General features: G+C 37.8%; 1 protein-coding gene across 1 annotated transcript in view; it reads left to right on the top strand.

Annotated features, from left to right (window-relative positions):
* TRPM3 (transient receptor potential cation channel subfamily M member 3) overlaps positions 1-19,750 on the top strand; it is a 937,530-nt gene that overhangs the window by 725,163 nt on the left and 192,617 nt on the right. The gene's annotated exons all lie outside the window — the stretch shown is intronic.

Below are 19,750 nucleotides of genomic sequence, written 5' to 3'. Positions count from 1 at the left end.
GCTTTGTTGTTCAGTCACTCAGTCGTGCCCAACTCTTTGTGACTTCTTGGACTGCAGCAAGCCAGACTTCCCTATCCTTCACCATCTCCCATCCCAGAGCTTGCTCAAACTCATGTCCAATGATGCTTTGCTTTTATTAAAAACTTAGCCGTAGTTCTCATTAATTTAAATATAACAATCGGTTATTAAAGAATGTATATAGCCTTTAGCTTTGGCACTTTTTTTGTCTTAGTGCTGGCATTGTTTTGTTGTATTCCTACAAAGTAGATATAAGTTTGCACTCAGAATGCATATTTCCTTTCGAGAAACCTCAGCACTTCAGATTTCCAGGTTTATATACAATGAAAATATGGACCTTGTGCTTGTTTTTTTGTCGTTGTCTTGGGTTGGGTTCCTTGAAAAATGTTGAAATCTCTGATAAGCTGCTTTTCCTGATTCTGTTTTTATATAAGAGAAATATTACACATTTGGAGCTGGGCATGGCTCTATATATTATTTAACCTAGGGGACAGATACACAGAGAAATTAAGTGCTTTCTCCAGGCCATACAGCCCATGATCCCAGGCCAGTTCAGTATATTATAAAAATTTACTGAAATGTGTTTTGTGGTATATGCTCTATTGTTTCCTCATACAGTGCTTCAATGATACTATCTTTTAAATATGTAAGTATACTTAAGCTGCCTTCAGCTTTCTCTTTTTGTTATAATTTAATTTTTTATTTTTCTGTGTATTCTAAAAAGATAAAATCAATGCATTTCTGGTTACAAACTGAAATCCAAGCAGATCAGCTCTATATCATATGGATTCTTTTCCTTCCCCCACCCAGAACATCATACCCCAACTCTAAAATTAAGAGTCAGAAATACCATGCCCTATAATGAGTATAACTAGTATGAAGATAAAGAGTTAAGATATTTTTATATCTTTAGAATTATTAAAATTAAAACTTTAATAGTTTTCAGAAAAATTTTAAAATGATTATTAAGAACATAGAAGACTAAAAGGGAACATTATATTTGCTGATCTAAATATGAGTGAGTGAAAGTCACTCAGTCATGTCTGACTCTTTGCGACCCCATGAACTATACAGTCCATGAAATTCTCCAGGCCAGAACACTGGAGTGGGTATCCTTTCCCTTCTCCAGGAGATCTTCCCAACCCAGGGATCAAACTTAGGTCTCCTACATTGTGGGTGGATTCTTTACCATCTGAACCACATGGAAAGCCCTAAATCTAAATATATATATATATTAATATTACGATAAAAGTATGCTCTGCTTCAGGAAAGCAGTTATAAATTTAACATGATCAAATGCATTCAGAATGTTTCTGTGTGTCCTCTGAATAACTGCCGGAATTAATCATGTTTATTTAACTTGATAAGAAATTGTCCAACCACACATGTGGAGCCAATTTTAAAAATCATTAGTGTGCCTATTATACGCTAAAAAAAAAAAAATGACCCAGCTGGACTTTATTCATCAAGAAGCATTTTTCTTTGATTTTCAACAAAGTCCAACAGAGTTGAGACATATTTCACTACAAGGAAATATAAATGTGTGACTATGTTCATATAAACAGAGTACGCTGCAGCCCATGGGGTCATGAAGAGTTGGACACGACTGAGCGAGTTCACTTTCACTTTTCACTTTCATGCATTGGAGAAGGAAATGGCAACCCACTCCAGTGTTCTTGCCTGGAGAATCCCAGGGACGGTGGAGGCTGGTGGGCTGCCATCTATGGGATTGCATAGAGTCGCTCACGACTGAAGTGACTTAGCAGCAGCAGCAGCATGCAAATAAAAGTGTGCGATTGTACGTATAATATTGAATATAGGGAACATATATACTTGGTTTATGAAACCTGAATTGGGGTTTGAAATAATTTATTTTTATTTTTCAGTTACTTTAGAAATGTAAATACAATTTTTAAAATTTTAACTTCATTTACAAGTTGTTAAATAATATAGGCCCAAGGACTATAAATTTTTATATTCAGCTCTAAAGCTTTTCAATTTCATAATCCTAAAGATGTGGAAAAAAATTTACATACTTTGTATCTTAACTTTTGTGAACTTGATATTTTGACTTTAAATTCTCTGCTAATAACCACCTTTCAAGAACATGAATCTGAAAGGGAATGACTCTGGAAGCCAACTATGATTGGAAAAACTGATTAATTTTTGTAGATGAGATCATGTGAGGTAGAAAAAGGCAGACTATCTCTCTCAGTGCTGTGGGTTTGGATAAACTAGGAGACAATTACAATTAAATTCTTATTTTTATCTTTTCTCCCCATCTCTGTTCTAAGGCATATATTACCAGAAAAAAAAATGGTCAGACTTTGTTTTTTTCCTTATTGATGTACTGGATTTTCTATTTCTCATCTGTCTTAGTTTAGAATGAGTCACAAGTCACTTTCCCTGACTAATTTCATTGTTGTAGAAATATTATCAAATGTTATTTCTGCATCATGAATGACTCAGCACTGCAGGCATAAATAGATGACTGCTATCCAAGTAGCATTAGATTCAGTTACCTCAGTTTTTAAATATTAGGATTCCCCTTTTTGCTGTGTTGCCTGAGATGACCAGCTTTACTCCTAGTCAGGAATACCCTTCCAATTGTAGGTGCCTGAAGAGCAAGTCAAAGATTACTTTGCTTGATAATTGTCAACTCAAGTCTCAGATTTCAGAGAAATAGGATCTAGCCCTTCATTTATCAGTTAGTGAGCAAGTACCCACTGATGAAAAATGTCAGCCTGAAAAAGACATCTGAATGAATGTGTGTCCTGAGATGATGCCCCTTCTTCATCCAAATTGTTTTATTGATGTTTGTGTTTATTTTGTCAAGTTTATGCCCAAAATTATCACCTGGATTTACCATTTTTAGATACCTGAGGCAAAAAGCAGAACTCAAAGAAGCAGAAAACCTTAAAGTTTTAAGTAGTCATAGCTTTTGGAAGGTCATCAATGGGGCAGACACAGATAGACTTCACATCCTTATGTGCCCGTGGAATTTGCCTCAGGTACTGTGAAGAATAAATGAGCAAGGGCTCACTTTCAAATATAGGAGGTGAATAATGTATTCAAGATAAAAGTCTATTTGTCTGTTTAAAGGGAACTTCCTTGGTGGCTCAGCAGTAAAGAATCTACCTGCCAAAACAGGAAAAATGAATTTGATCCCTGGGTCAGGAAGATCCCCTGGAGAAGGAAATGGCTGCCCACTCCAGTATTTTTGCCTGGTAAATCCCATGTACAGAGGAGCCTGGCGGGCTACAATCCATGGGGTCACAAAGAGTCGGCCATGACTCAGTGACTAAACAGCAACACAACAATGGGGTTCCTACATTTTTGGATTGAAAGTGAAAGTGAATTAGATGAAGTAAAGGCATAAATGAAACACAAAGTGGAAATGAAGGAAAATTTGTTGCATGGCTTCAAATTATGTAACTGTATCCTAACAGAGATGTGACAAGTTTGCTTCTCTCCAAAGAACATCAGAATGACCAAAGACAAGAGAAAGTCCATCAGGAAAGTATCATTTTAGAACTCCAGGTGTAGACTGTATTCCCTAAGGCATACCTTTCTGGGTGGTGGCCACTGGTTCCTTCTGCTCCTCAAGAGAGTTCTAGCTAAAGCTGAAGGACGCCACAGGCCTGTCATTTGTCTCTGTAAGATCTGTCCAAAGAAAGTAATTGATCTTGATGGATGGTACTCCAGCATGATTTAGACATAATTGGAATGTCAAGTGAGAAAGAAGGAAACAAATAGCAAGCATGCCAACTTCGTGTCCATTTTATTTGTTGTTAATTTCATCTTGCCTTGTCTCTTTTCTAGAATTTTCTATAAAAAGCATGTCAAAACTGGATTCTGTCTTGTGACCTCAGAAGGGAAGTAAGAAACGTTGGAAACATCTTGTACAGACACAGAATACTGGTGGCTTTATTATTATTATTTTTTTAATTGCTACCTTTGTAAACTGCTTTCCAAGTTAACCTTTCACTGTAAGAGGATAGGCAGGATGTGGCACATTGGAGATTAATTGGAAATCTACAACACAGGCATGAGTACCAATAACTAGTATACATGTATACATAGTATACATGATAAATGTATAAAGTGTTACCAGAGCACACAGCTCTTGAGTGTGGCATTCCTCATGAGAATCAGTCAGTGGGAACATTTACGTTAATTATCCACAAAATGGCAATATAATGACTCTATTGCTTCTTTTCCCCTTTCCCATCAAATACTATATCTAAACTGAGAGTCAGTATGAATGATCCAAGGAAAAGCTAACATATGACCCTCTTTTATGCAGCTCAACACAGAAAAAAGAACCAGTCTGAAGAGGTTGAAGGAAAGCTGGTAAAGGGGACAAATTATATGAGACAGTATAGTGTTCAGTGTGTGTGTATATATATTTTATTAAACTGAATTTATATATACTCAAATTCAATGTAATGGAATTGATATGTTAATTTAATATTATAAAATTGATTAAATATAATTAAGTATATATATTGCTGCTGCTACTGCTGCTGCTAAGTCGCTTTAGTTGTGTCCGACTCTGTGCGACCCCATAGACGGGGGCCCACTGTCTCTGGGATTCTCCAGGCAACAATACTGGAGTGGGTTGCCATTTCCTTCTCCAAGGCATGAAAGTGAAAAGCAAAAGTGAAGTCGCTCAGTCGTGCCCGACTCTTAGCGACCCCATGGACTGCAGCCTACCAGGATCCTCTGTCCATGGGATTTTCCAGGCAAGAGTACTGGAGTGGGGTGCCATTGCCTTCTCCAAGGATATATATTAACATATAAATAATATATATATATGTGTGTATGTGTGTTTAAATTTTAAGTGAAAACCTAAAAGTAGGACTGATAACATCACTTTTCAAATCAATCAATCACCAGGTATTTTTCAAATGCTTGTTTTAGGCCTTTACTTGAGAAGTACAATTGAGCTAGTACAATAAAAAATAATTTTCAATTAGATGTTACTGAGTTCCAAAAAGCAGAAAGAGGCATAGGTTGGAGTAGACGGAGTAAGTTTTATGAAGAGAGTATTACTTCAGTTTTTCTATTTGTGGAATATATAAAGATATATGGATACTTATGTCATTGTATCTAAGTTCCACAAGGCTAGAATAGCTATGTTTGTTTAGGCAAGTGCAAAATAAAATAAATATTTTTTTCTTAGAGTTTGCTATTTGATCCATCCATGTCTACATGGGGATAATGAAGGACTAACTTTAAAAAAAAATCTAGATAATTCATTGAGGAAAGTGCCAGTGAAAACTTTTATTGATCTAAATTGACCAATACATTCTCTATATTGATTAAATTTACTTTAGAATTGCTCAACTCTAAGCTGGGGAAATGTGCCTTGAAATAAAGAGCAAACATGAGAAAAACAGAGCTGGGTAATCCATCACCATAAAGAAGTCTTTTTTAGGGAACCACTGCCCACAACTTTCAGATAGCGCATAAGTGCAAGTGAAGACTTCAGAGGTATCAGTTGTGTTCCTCTGAGATTTGCTTAGCTGACTCTCAGCCATTTGTTACATAGAAAACACTCCGAATAAGCAGGTGGTTGTCACATTTGGGCATGGCTGAGAATCACTTGGAAAGCAATAAAAGACAGAGTCCCCTAAGTATCCTGATTCAGTGTAGCTGGGCTGGAATGCAGGAAACTGTATTTGAAACCAAAACCCCAGGTGGTTCCAATGAGAGGGTCCATGGACAACACTTTCAGAAACTTTTTAAAAACTTATTTTATTGAAGTACAGGTGATTTACAATGTTGTATTAATTTCTGCTGTACAGCAAAGTGATTCAGTTATAATAGGATTGACATGACATTTCTTTACCCACCTAATTTCTAGGAAACTTTTCTTTCTGAAGTTCAGTGCATAGTTTCTGTCTCATGAGAGCTTTAAAACCAACAAATACATTTAAAAATTATCTGAGTGAGGTATAGATAATAAACTGTCCTGGTATTTAATCCTTCTACCTTAGAGGAAAGGAATTCTGAATCAATCTGGTGGACATTAGAACCTGCAGCTGCTAAAAATACAGTGTATTAACATCTCACCCAGTTGTATCATTAATAATAGATAATGTTTGGGATGTTCTTAATGGATTTTCGTCAGACTCCCTGTGTGATTCTCAGATGTTGATTATGAACCACAGGATTTATGAAAACTATTTACAGCAGTAACTGCCTTCTTATAAAAGCTTCTTCATCCAGAGAAACACTAAAGATGCATTGAAGTAGGACTCCAAGGTTAACACAAGTTTATACTTCTGTCGTCCAGAGAAGTCTCCATTCAGCTTCAATAAAGCCTTTCCTTTGCTGTCCTAATTGACAATCATTCTTGAGTTGATATACATGTTCATTGTGTTTTGGGATTTATTCAATGTAAATGAAGTGTCCATCCATGAGCAGTGACCCCTAAAGGTCTTAAGTAAAAAATTAAAAATCAGCTTCCCTAAAACCATGGAAACCATAGTTCAGTATCTTGGAGACCAGCTAATGTTTGGAGCTCTGTGACCCTATGATCTTCATTTTCCCCCTTTGATAATATATTTGAGATTTTATAATCTCTGCTGGAGGGATGACAAGTGTTTATTTTGAGTGTCAACAATAATCAACTGATAGAGACGTCATAGAATGATGTGTTGAGAATGATTCTGAGACCACATCTGGACTCAGAAGAAAGATTACTGTGATAGATTAGCATTGGTGCAAAGAAGGAAAACTATAGTCTAAATATCACAGATGTCTACTCTTATTCTAGAATAAAAACAAAATCTTGTAAGTAGCCTGCATAGATTACTACCAGGCAGTCATCAAGCAGCACACTGAATTATGAAACCAAGGGAAAAATAAGAAACTTATCTGCCTAAAAGATGCTTAGTAAATAAGTCAATTTTTTATCAACACTGTGAAGCACATCAGTGTTTAAATTACCCAATGAGATGAGCCTTTTCACACAAGCATAATAAACAGGATATGAACAACAGGAAGCTCTTTATTGTAGGGCAATGTTTGGAGCTGAACTGAGGGACAAAGTGCAATTGCCAATGGATAATTTGCTAGAAAAAGAATAACTTTTTTTTTAAGCTAGAAACTAATTCATCACAGAATACATACAAAAATAGATAAAATTACATTTGTCCCAACATCTCATAGTGTAGGATGTGGGGTTAGAAGGAATATTTTGACAAATTACTTTAGAAGAGAATTGGTATTTCCTATTCCTTTTTCTCCAGGCTTCCCTGGAGGCTCAAATGGTAAAGAATCTGCCCGCAATGTGGGAGACCCAGGTTTGATCCCTGGATTGGGGAGATCCCCTGGAGAAGGGCATGGCAACCCACTCCAATGTTCTTGCCTGGGGAATCCCCATGGATAGAGAAGCCTGGTGGGCTACAGTCCATAGAGTCGCAAAGAGTCAAACATGACTGAGCTACTCACATTTCTTTTCCTCCACATCCCTGACCCTCCCCACAAGTGCATACTTGAGGGATTAAGTTGCTATTTTTGTAAAGATCTACATACAAGAGCCTGATCTAGACACTTTATTTCATAAACATTTTGAGTTAGCTATGATGATTATCTCAATTTTATGAATGAGGAAATTGAGGAGAGGTGAGGAAAGTTCAGCATCAAACAGCTCGAGTGGTCTGTCCAGGCAGATGTGGCTTGAATGTCGGCTCTTAGGAGCTGCATGGCTTGTCTCCTAGGAAAATGAGATCCAGGAACTGCAGGAGGTTTACTTGCCTCAGATCTGAGTTACTCCTGACAACAGAGGGGTCTGCACCCAGCTTCCATACTCTCCCTCTTGCTTTGCATGCTGGTTAACTTCTCCTTTGAATTAAACATTGGACCAGCATTTAAAGCAGGTCAGTTGAAGAGGTGCCAACATTTTTGCCTGCCCAAAGAGCCTATACATCTCAAGCCAGCTCTCATTCTGTCTTTTATACAGGGCCTAAAACAGTAAAAGTTTGACTGTTCCTCTTGCTTGGCTATGTGCAGTATTCACTGATGGGATTTCACTTGGAATGAAATCAGAGTATGTTTTTTCCTTATAATTTTGGCAACAGAGAAGCTACCTGACCATGTGGCAGTCCCTGTATCCTGTGGCAACAAATCAGTTTCAACTCTTGGGCACATTCATAACCAAAGGCAAGGGGAAGAAGAGACATTGTAGAGATGTAGCCAACACTGTTGAGGATTTTCCACCTTAACGTCCTGGTAGGTCCATGCCTCAGGCTGAGGATTTGGCACCTCTGTCTGCCTCAAGAGCAGCGCTGTCCAATAGAACTTTCTGTGATGATGGAAATGTCCTTTCTCTCTGCTGTCCAATCAGATAGGCACTGAGCCATTGAATTGTGGCTGGAGTGACTAAGAAATTGGATTTTAAATTTTATTTCATTGTAATAAATTTAAGTTTGAATTGCCACATGTGGCTAATAGCTAGCACAGCTCTGACATTTCTATAATTGGATTCTACCGCACTGAGAACCCTTGAATGTCTGACAGATTTCCACTGTTATTAGAAATTGTTCCCTTCATTTTTAAATTACATTCTATCCAACCAACATCATGTACTCAGGCATCCAATATTTTTGGACACGTACCATGTTCCAGGCACTATTCTAGATGTGGGCAAAAACATACTTGTGAGCCAAATAAACAAACATTTTTGCTGTTGTGGAGCTTATATTTTAAATTTTAGCAAGGTTAGATAGATAATAAGTAATAAACATAATAAACATGTATAACATTTTTAAAGGTGATGTACAAGGGGAAAAGGAGAGGGGTGAGGGAAATAAAGAGGGGCAGAGGAAAAGCCTCGGTCTTCAGCATCTCCATGAACATAGAGAGAAGCAGTCCATGAGTACTCCTTTCTATTAACATGTAATCCATGCATCCAAGGAGTTACAGTCTAGTTAGGATTTTCTGAAATTAATCTGTCTTTATGAAGTGCCAAATATAAGATGTATAGCACAAACTTTGTCTTATAAAATGTATTAATTGATTCTCTTACCACCACCCTCAACCCCAACTCACCACCTACTTCTATCTCCTTTTGTATACGTATCTATGCCTTCTGTTTAATATATCTGGCTCAGGATTGTAGAGTGGGTTTAAAAAAGTAGAGAGATAGACAGACAGATAGACAGGTAGGTAGGCAGGTAGAAAGAAAGAATGTAAGACACATCACTCTATGGGAAGTGGTAGGTGGAATTTGCCAGAGAGCAGACTATGCTATCAAGGTATGTGCATTGCCCAGTAATAGGCAGCTTCTTGAAGATCTGTCTAATTACCTGACATTGCTAGATGGAAACCCTCAGGAAAAGCATAGATAAACAACTTTTTTAGGTTAGATGTGCAAACAGGATCAGAGGTACTATTTCTAATAGGTCTTAGCTGATAAAAAGCCATTTGTATCTGAAGCTGATCCTCAGTAAAAGCTTGGGCAAAGTAATTTCTGTCTGTTGGTCACTTTTCTTCATTCTATTCATATCTTCTCCAACTTCCTAGTCAGATAGTTCTTCCTGAAAACCATCAATATCAGTCAGTTACAGCTAAGTGAATTTAATATTAAATATCACTTATCCCAAGAGGTATTCTTAGGGCTTCTAATTATTGAGTAAAATATTCGCCTTTTAATTAACTAAAAGGAATTTTGGGCATCTGCTAAGTTAAGAAAGTAACTCTGAGAGAGTGGTGGTGGATCCTTGAAATCACATTCCTCAGTCTCCTTATGCATAAGATATCTAAAATCCTGTCTCAGTGATACAACAGAAGAAATCTCTTCTTGTGTCTAGTCATTTAAACAAACCACTGAATTGAGACTGTATATTTAGATTAGTATAATTTATTATCAAAGATCATTCCTTCTGATTCTTTTGTCCTTTAAACCCAGCTCTGATGCTTTCAGCTTATAATCTTTAATGAGTCAATTTAACTCTGCAGACTTCAGATTCTTCATCTGTAAAGTGGTTGTTGTGAAGTTGTATCATTCTTTTATCCTGAACTTCAAATTCCTCAGCAGAATTTTCAGATTAGCACGTTTCCTAGAACACACATATTTCTGGAGTCTTCCAGAAATATCAAAATATAAGATTCAGGAGGAGATCTAGGTCAAGTAAGAGTTATGATCCTAAAACATATTTGACTTCAAGATGATGTAAAATTATCGAGAATAGTGGCTTTAGGGTATCTTAGCATCACTTGTTTGTTTTTACTGGACACTGGTGAACATAATGAGGGCTTCCCTGATAGCTCAGTTGGTAAAGAATCTGCCTATGATGCAGGAGACCCCGGTTTGATTCCTGGGTTAGAAAGATCTGCTGGAGAAGGGATAGGCTACCCACTCCAGTATTCTTGGGTTTCTCTTGTGGCTCAGCTGGTAAAGAATCCACCTGCAATGTGGGAGATCTGGGTTCAATCCTTGAGTTGGGAAGATCCCCTGGAGAAAGGAAGGGCTACCCACTCCAGTGTTCAGGCCTAGAGAATTTAATATGAGCTAATGAATTCTCTTCATTGATACCCTTCTAAGTGATCTTGAATTATAGCCTTTTCCATCCCATTCACAGACCTGCTCCATCCAACTTTTATATTAGAAATACTGCAATTTTTCTTTTCTCCATAGAATTTGTCTCCTCCAGCTAACTTGCATACCCAGTACTTTGCTTCACCCCTGATCTGGGCATTATTAGGATTCTTTGCAGGTGTGAAAGCCCCTGGGGTATTTAATAATAACAAAAAACTGCTTACTATTGAGCACCTCTTAAGTACGAGAAACAGTGCTAGGTGCTTTATATACCTGATCTTTTTTTCTAAGTTTGTGTGTGTGCATGTGTGCTACGTGGCATCAGTCATGTCCCACTCTTTCAGACCCAGTGGACTACTGTAGCACTCCAGGCTTCTCTGTCCATGGGAGTTTCCAGGCAAGAATGCTGGAGTGGATCGCCACGCCTTCCTCCGACCCAGGGATCAAACCTACATCTCCTAAGTCTCCTGCATTGGCAGGTGGGCTCTTTACCACTAGCGCCATCTGGGAAGCCTTTTTTCTGAATGTATCAATCTATGAAGACATAGTCTATCCCCTTTCAACACATAAGGAGATGGAGGATTAAAGAGATGGAATAACCTGCCTCAGGTCCCTCAACTAGTAAATGAAAGAACTGGATTCCAGCCAGAAGCACCATATCACAGAGCCTTAATTATAATATTCTATCCTCTATAGATAGAGAAGGAAATGGCAACCCACTCCAAAGATTGCAAAACTGACCTCACCCCTTCTATGTCTGACCTGAAATTAGTTGAAAAAAAAAAATGTAGATGTATGTTGAGTTGATTTTTAAATTTTATTTTATTGAAGTATAGTTGATTTACAATGTGTTAATTTCTACTTTACAGCAAAGTGGTTCAGTAAATATATATATATATATATAATTTTTCATATTCTTTTCCATTATGGTTATCACAGTGAGTTGATTTTTTTTATATAGAAAAGCAATTTATTGCATTATACGCACTTACACAGTTAGTCAAGGAGAGTAACAGGCCTGCTGGTGAAGCAGGTCACCCAAAATATAGATGGTATTAAACTAGTGGTCGAGGACTAACTCCTTTAAAAAAAAAAAAAAGAAAAAGCAACTCCTATCCAGGATTAATTTAATTTTAAAAACAAATACAAGCTGTTGATTCATTCTTCTCAACTTAACTGGACAGTCTACCTGTGGTATAACTGTCAGGTGAAAGCATATATCCTTACAAGTTGGTGGTCACAAGTTTTTTTAAAAAGCCATTTCACTGAAAGGAAAGAAATAATATGAAAACAGCTCAAGAAATACACTAACACGCAAAAATATATGGGGAAAGAGGAACACATTGTTTTGACTTAAATGAAGAAGCTGAGAAGAGACTGGTCTGCGTAAGGAAATGTGCATCCTGGAAAGTTCAGCTGTAGGAGTTTGTATGACTTGAATCTCCCCTATTTCCTGAATAAAAACAACATCTTGTAGTATTTATACTTCATGCCTCAGGCACCTACCTCACTTGGCTGTATTTCTTACTCACTCTAGCCTTTAGTTAAATGAGTTTGAAAAACTTGGGACTATAGCATAAGAAGAAAAATAACCACACACAATCTTCCCCTTTTTGTGGCTACTTTTAGACCTCTGTTACTAGAAAATTCCTAAAGAAAATTTAAATATAAGTCTGTGGCTCTGCTGAATCAAGAAGCCCCCAGTTAACATTTAGAAAACACCTTCTGTTTGAACTAATAACATGTTGATAGAACTTATTATGGAGGGATAACCAAACAAAGTCTCTGTCTCAAAACCAGTGTTAAATCAATCTCAAAGTTGAAAGGAAGGAAAGGGGAGTCTAAAGATCACAAATGCAGACATGTTCTAAATCCTTGTCCTTCTGGAGCTACACTTCCTTCAGGGTCTTCATCATTATAAATGTTCTCTGCCATTTGCGACACTTGCATGATATTAACTTCTGATAAAGAACAAATTACCCAAGGTTCGTTGGGATTCCAGAAGAAATCAGATATCTTGGCAGTGTAACCACCGTGAATAAATAACAACTCTGGTGGCCCATCTTCTGGGGATTGTTCCTCTCCAATTTTACTTAAATCCCAGACATTCAGTCTATGATCAATACCACTGGAAGCCAAAATAGTCTCGTTGTGAGGTGACCACTGAACCTGGACTATTTCATCCTTATGTGATTCAAAGGAATGCAACTTTAGTTTCAGATTTCTCAGATCCCACAGGGCAACAGTTTTGTCAGCTGATCTGTGGCAAGAATGAGCTCACTATAAGGACTGAATGAAAGGCAGTTCACTTCAGCAGTGTGAGCATCAATTGAGTGGCTTGGTTTGGAAGTATTGTTTGAAGGAGTATCCCAGATCATGAGTTTCTAATCGTCAGCAACCAACCCAAAGAGGGACTCATGGAGCAGATGCCAGGAGACATCCTCTACTACTGCTGTGTGCTCTGTAAAGATGGTCTTCACATCCACAACTTTTCCTTCCTTTGGAACAGCACTTATGTCCCACAGGCAGATGGTGTGGTCATCTGAAGCACTCAGTAAGTGCCCACTGAGATTTGGGTTCCAAGAAACCCCATAGCCTTCCTTCTGATGTCCACGGAGACACAAGTCTGGGTTGCACTCTCCAGAAGAGTCTGGTTTAGAAGGATATTTTGTATAGTCAAAAACAAGAACATCACTGGATGGAGTCTTTGTTGCAATGATGCAAGGGTTCTGGGGCTTATAGCATGCCCCATTTACCTCTCCTTCGTGGTTGATCTTGATTTCTATTTCAATTTTTCCACTAATCGAGCCAAAACCTCCAAATTCTCCTTTTTCACTGTTGTAGTGTGAAGCATCAAACTGAGCATCATCGTTAGGGAGCTGCACGCTGACTGTCAAAGGTGGTTTTGTTCATCTGACGTGTGTGTCCCCAGGACAAGTCGATGAATACTGAAATCTTTCCCTTCTGGTCTGGTTACATTGTGCAGTTAGGCTAGGCCACTCCACAGCATGGGTCATCACCAAATCGTAAAGAAAAGGGGTGTTCTTTTTCCATATTTTATATTCTTCGTTGATCACACATTCTTCTACTGAATCATCAAAGGCTGCTTCCTTGTCGGCCATGGCAGGTAGGCAAGCCGGCCGGGATCCCAGGGTTGAGCATTGTGGGAGCCTGCGGGCGCTTGCTCTGCACACGCAGCCTCTATTATTTCCCCAATGAGCTGATTTTATGTCATATGATTACTACAGACAGAATTTAAAAACACCAAGAGTCTATGTAAAGGAAATTTATCTTGATATCACCAAAAGCCTTAAAGTCTTCAAACAGTTATTGAGCACTCTTAGGGGCAAGACATCGCCCTAGGCATCATAAGGGAAGCAGTGCATAAGCTCCTGACAAGGGCAACAAAGCTACTCCAAGGGGGAAACAGCCTTCAGAATTAGAACCAAATATAGGCTTTAGAGTTTGGTGGCCACTTTCTTCCTAAGTATCATGTGAGATTAAAGAAAACTCACAGAGGCCTAGTATATTTCTCAGAGAGGAATCTGATTTTTTAAAAAAAGAATCAAGAAAATCAGATTGCTGCGGGGAGAAAACCCTATGCCACTTCTTCCATTCTCCCAAACATATTTGAAGTTCATACCAACACAAAGAGCACAGGGGAGTGGGGAAGACCACCTGGTCAACTGCCACAAAACAGATGGCCTCTCATTCCCTCAGTCAACCCACAAACATTCTTCTAGAACCAATATTGAACTGTGCACTCTGCTAGAGCTTAGATACAGGCACTGTTAAAATGCATTCACTCCTTCAAGGAGTGCATAACCTACATACATGTAAATAAATAATTTCCATGCAGTCTAATAATTATAGTAATTAGTAAGTATCCAGTCTATGAGAACATCAATAGAGTGGCAATCAGAGATTTTCATACAGGAGGTGGACTTGGAGCTGAATTACGAATGATGAGTTTGAGTGATGGGATCAGATGTAGAGAGTATTTCAAGCAGGAAGTTGAAGGATGTAGAAACATGCAAGAGTCTGGTGTGTTCAAATGATAATAGTGTTTCATAGAATATGTGTGAGAGAGTGGCAGGGGATGCGCCTAGCCTGGAGAGAGACCATAAGTCTTAAATGCCATGTGTAAGTTGAGATGTTATATTGCTAGTAATGGGAAACTATTTTAGGACTTTAAGAAGGATGTCACAGAATCATATTTGCCTTGTAAGGGAACCATTAGATCAACACTAGGGAATGTAGTGGAGAAGGAAATGGCAACCCACTCCAGTGTTCTTGCCTGGAGAATCCCAGGGACGGGGGAGCCTGGTGGGCTGCCGTCTGTGGGGTCGCACAGAGTCGGACACGACTGAAGCGACTTAGCAGCAGCAGCAGCAGGGAATGTAGTAGAGGAGGATAGAGAAGAAACCAGTTAGTGATTTGTTGGTGCCATTTGAGCAAGATGAGTCACCTCTGCCGTACTCTGCCTGAATTCTTGAATTATCATCACAATAAATAAATGCTGTTTTACATTCCTAAATTTGGAGTGTGTTACCTGTTAATAAATGACTAGAATATGTGATTTACAATCTTGTGAGTTACTTGTAGCTAGGACTAAATACTATTCTTTTCTCTACCCCTAGCCTTATTGCCTTTCACATAGTAAGCGCCAGTATTGTTTATTGAGTGAATTGAATGGATGTTTAGATGCCTGCATGGGGTGTTTGCAAACTTCCATTATCATAAAGCCTCCAAATCTAACTATCTCTACCTGAAATGTAAGAAAGAATGGTGATCTCTGACCTCTCCGAAGGTATGCGGAGCCCTGTTGACCCCAGGAGAGAGCTATGTTTAACACACAGAGGCCCCAGCCCCTGGTTGTGCTTCTTGACAAGAGGAACTGGTCAATGACCCTCCCAAGGAGCACTGTAGAATTGTGCTTCTTTTTTTTTTTGGCCATGCTATGTGGCATTCGGGATCCTCACCTGGGGATTGAACCCAGGCCCCCTGCAGTGGAAGCACGGAATCCTAACCACTGGACCTCCAGGGAAGTCCCTGTAGGACTGTGCTTTAATAATGGCAAATGCTTACATAAGACTTGCTGTGTATCAATCACTTTTGTAAGCATTTTGCAAAGTTAATCCATTTAATATTCATAAGTCTATGAGATAAGTACTATTATAGTCCCTATTTTACATATACAAAAAATATGACATGGAAATACTAAGTAATTTGCACAGATCACGCAGCTAGCAAGTGACAATTGAACTCCAGGCAGCCTGCCCCTGGTGACCACAATGCTTTTATTCATGATGCTGTCCTGCTTCTTTGAGAAGAATTATGCTGTTACCTGTGACCCCATCCATTTGGGAATTATAATTGTTGGTAAAGAAGAAGTAAAAAAGGGAAGAGAAGAAGAGAAAAATACTAGTCTCTGTGACCTTAGACAAGATGTAAACTTTTTGTGCTCTTAAATGTTGAATTTAGTAATTTACTTTCACTTTAAGCAAATGATAAAATTTCTTTTTTAAAGATTCCATGAGAAATGATATTTTGTAAGTATCAAATTGTGATATTATTAACAATCATTCTTTATACAAGTAAAATTTTCTCATATTGTATCTGAATAAGTTAATAGAGTGTCTGTGGGGGCATAAGAAGGTCTCCTTCCCCGAAAGCCATTAGCCTAAGCCTAATTATCGAGTCCCATTGAATTCTAAATGCATTCCAATTTTTAAATCTAGGAACAAAACTTTGATATTGCAGGTAATTAAATTCATTCTGAGAAAAATATGTCCATGTGGATTAAATTGCCAGCATTTGAACAGAATACTAATAGTAAACCGTGGGAAGTTGTATTGGTTACTTCGAGCTTTGAATAAACACTGACCTATTTCAAATAACCCTGTGACTCATCTGAAAAGCTGCAGATCACAAGTACAGCATTTAAATGGAGACACAAATGCCAGAGTGTAGAGATTTTCCTCACTTCAGTGACTACACTTCCTAAATCAGAAAACCTTCTAATCTGAGGTTTACCAAAAATAGCACTGGTACATATGGAGCCACAAATCAACAGTTTCCATAAATAGTCAAGATTTTGTCAAAGACCCAGATCTAGAACTAAAATTTTATATAATAATTGACCATGTTTGGGTGTCAAAAAAAATTTCAATCACCATTCTAGTGCCATAAAAAGAAGTCTAAAATGGGCTATTTCTATTTTTGCTCATGATTAAATATAGTAGTCAAGATTTTTAAATTATTCCAATGTTGTGCAGGAAAAAAATTGCAAAGAGCTAAGAAAGTAATAATTTCCATAAAGTAGGTCTCCCAATATCATAAGGAGGTAGTCACAAAATAAGAAATGTGTGGTGGAGAGACAGAGTAGGAATTTGTGCCAAATGGAAGACATCTGTGTCAGCATTAGACATATTTGTGACAATTAGAAGCAAATGTCATCTTCAAGGTATTACAATAAATACACTTTGCCACTGTCCACATTTACCAGTTTCCCCTTGTCTTCTCCAATCTTGTCTGATTTCCTTCAGATATTCTCTGTGTCAAACCAAAGAAAAGCAATTTCCTACAACAAATACACTCAAATTTCTACCTCCAGTGCAGATGATTAGGAAAGTGAAAGACATTTATAGATTTCAGTGAGGAAAAGCAATACCATAGAAGAAAGGCTGGATTCAATAGACCCAACTAAAGCACAGCAATCATCAAGCTTTGTGACTTTGTACACGTCATCTAACCTCTTAGGACCACAGTCTTCTCCTCTGGAACTGGAATTGATACCTTCCTTTCTCACATACTGTTATGAAGATTAAATGAGATTATCTCAGTGAAACCTGTTGTGAGTCATAAACCATGCACTATGAACATGTCAAGCTGTTATACAGTATCTTTTTAAACACAGTGTTATTAAATTCTCTGCAAAGAATGTGCAATCTAAAACCTGTTATTTCTCTGCCAAAAGGGGGGATTTGCAAGTGTTTGTGAGCTGTTATAGGCAAAGAAGCAACAGAAATGAAATTTTCCCCTTGATGCAGTCGGAGGATAGAAAAAGAAGTTAACCAGGAATGGCAGTTATTTAATGTTTACTGAATATAACTTACTGCTTTGAAAGGATCATATCACCTTTGTTTCACCTACATCCATCTCTGCTCCAACAGTAACAATTATCCTACACTTTGGAAAACACCAACTGGTGAATTCTTGTACTGCTAGAGGTAGAACTCTGTGGGTTCTGTTGCTAAATGATTTAACCAAAGCCACAATTTTAGTCAGTTGTGAAATTGGACTAGAAAGTATAAGATGCTTAGTGTCTTTAGCTCTCCTAACCACCGAGGCCCACAATCAGCTAAGTTGCACATCATTTCTCAGTTTTTACAGAGTGACAAATTACTTACCAGTGACAGACAGATCCCTCAAAAGTTAATGACCTCAGAGAACTGGGATTTCATTACAAACGGTTAGCAATAGAAAACAAATTTTGAGTTGTTGTCAGAATTAAACACCTGCAGATGAATGATTGAATCTATCAAGTGGCTAATCAGAAGAGTCTCTTCTGTTGTCAATCATGTGTAACATTTATGTACACTTTATATTGCAAAAATCTCTAGACTCACCCCCCCCAGGTTACCTGTCAAGTAGACATATGCCCAGGTATATCTCATGTCTTGACTCTTCTAGAAAATCAATTGGTTGTGAGTGTGTATATCTCATTTATCTCTGTAGCCTTAGCATTCATCACAGTGTCTGGCACTAAATAGAGATACCACTAAGCAATTGTCGAGTGAATATGAATGAATGAATGAATGGCTTCAAACCGGTCTACACCCAAGGCTATGGAGTCCTATGGAATAATTCAGTAATCTTGTGAGGATTTTGTATCATTTTTCAACTTTATCTGGGTCATTCTCTTTTTCTAAATGTGTATGTTCATGGTATAAATCTTCCTGTGGGGCAAAAGGGGTAACACAATCCTCCATTGAGCTGAGTGACATTCCAGGGTCTTTGGTATAAATCTGTCATTGGGAATGCACTCACCTCAAAGTAGGGTCACCATAGTATCCAGCTTAGTGAGTCTAAGTGAATCTTCAGTCCTGGAGCACAGCAGGTGAGTAATATCATAATTCCCTGCGTAGGTAGCCACCGTGATAAAGAGAGGTGTTCACCAAGAGGTGTACAAGCACACTTGCGTTGCACTCAGTGTCATGTGAGGCAGCATGGTGGAGTGGAAAGAGCTCTAGACAAGGAATCAGAAGAGCTGGGTTCTGGTTCTGGTTTTGCCACTTGTTTTTTTAATGGTCTTAAGTATCTGGCTCTTTCTGGCTACAATGTTCTTCCCTTTTGAATTGGACGAATATCTTGCCTATCAAGTGTTGGGTAGGTACCAAATGAGATAATAATTATAGTATACTATTTTATCTAGGAGTTGTTAGTACTTCTTGTGTGAAGGTGGTTTGTCAATTGTAAAAGATAGCCAAATTATGATAATTTTGTCCCTAGTCCTTAGGACCAATTTTATCTTCCTGATTTGGAATAGTATCTATCAATATGAAGTGAATTTTCATTCCAGCTATTTGATGGCTGGTGGAAGTAGCCCATTCTCACCAGTCTATTGATAAAAGAGTTAAAATTAGTTGTGATTATTCCATATTCAAGAGATAATTAAGCTTTGACTGATAATGATGCACCTTCCTTGCTTTAATTCACTCTTCTATAATACAAAAACTATCTTTTAATAAAGTAGTCAATATGATACCTCTTTATGGTTCAGGCTTTTGTTGGTAAACAGCACAGTAAAAGGACCTGAATTGTGAACCAGGTCAGCTACTCTCTCCATGGAATGATTTTAGAGAAAACTTAAGTTCTATCTCTCCTCATTCATTGATACTCAAAAATCTCTCATTGAGATAATTTTTTTCTTTCCACAGTTGGACATGAAGTTGAAATTTAAATCTCCTTCAAATAGGTAATATAGTAAGTTTTTACCAAGATGCAAAGGATTAATTGAAGGTATTTTTTGATAACAGCACTTGAGCAAGAGGGCATTAAATATATGCCATATAAAAGAAAAAAGGAGAACCATAAAAATAACCAAATCCATCTTCATTCTTTACTCATTTAAGTACTGAGATTTAAAAATTGATTTAATTTCAAATGTACTTTCTAAAA

The sequence above is a fragment of the Budorcas taxicolor genome, chromosome 8 (assembly GCF_023091745.1).
Source record: "Budorcas taxicolor isolate Tak-1 chromosome 8, Takin1.1, whole genome shotgun sequence".
Classification (NCBI taxonomy): Eukaryota; Metazoa; Chordata; class Mammalia; order Artiodactyla; family Bovidae; genus Budorcas; species Budorcas taxicolor.
The sequence above is the reverse complement of the archived record's forward strand: the minus strand, read 5'-3'. Positions and strand labels throughout refer to the sequence as shown.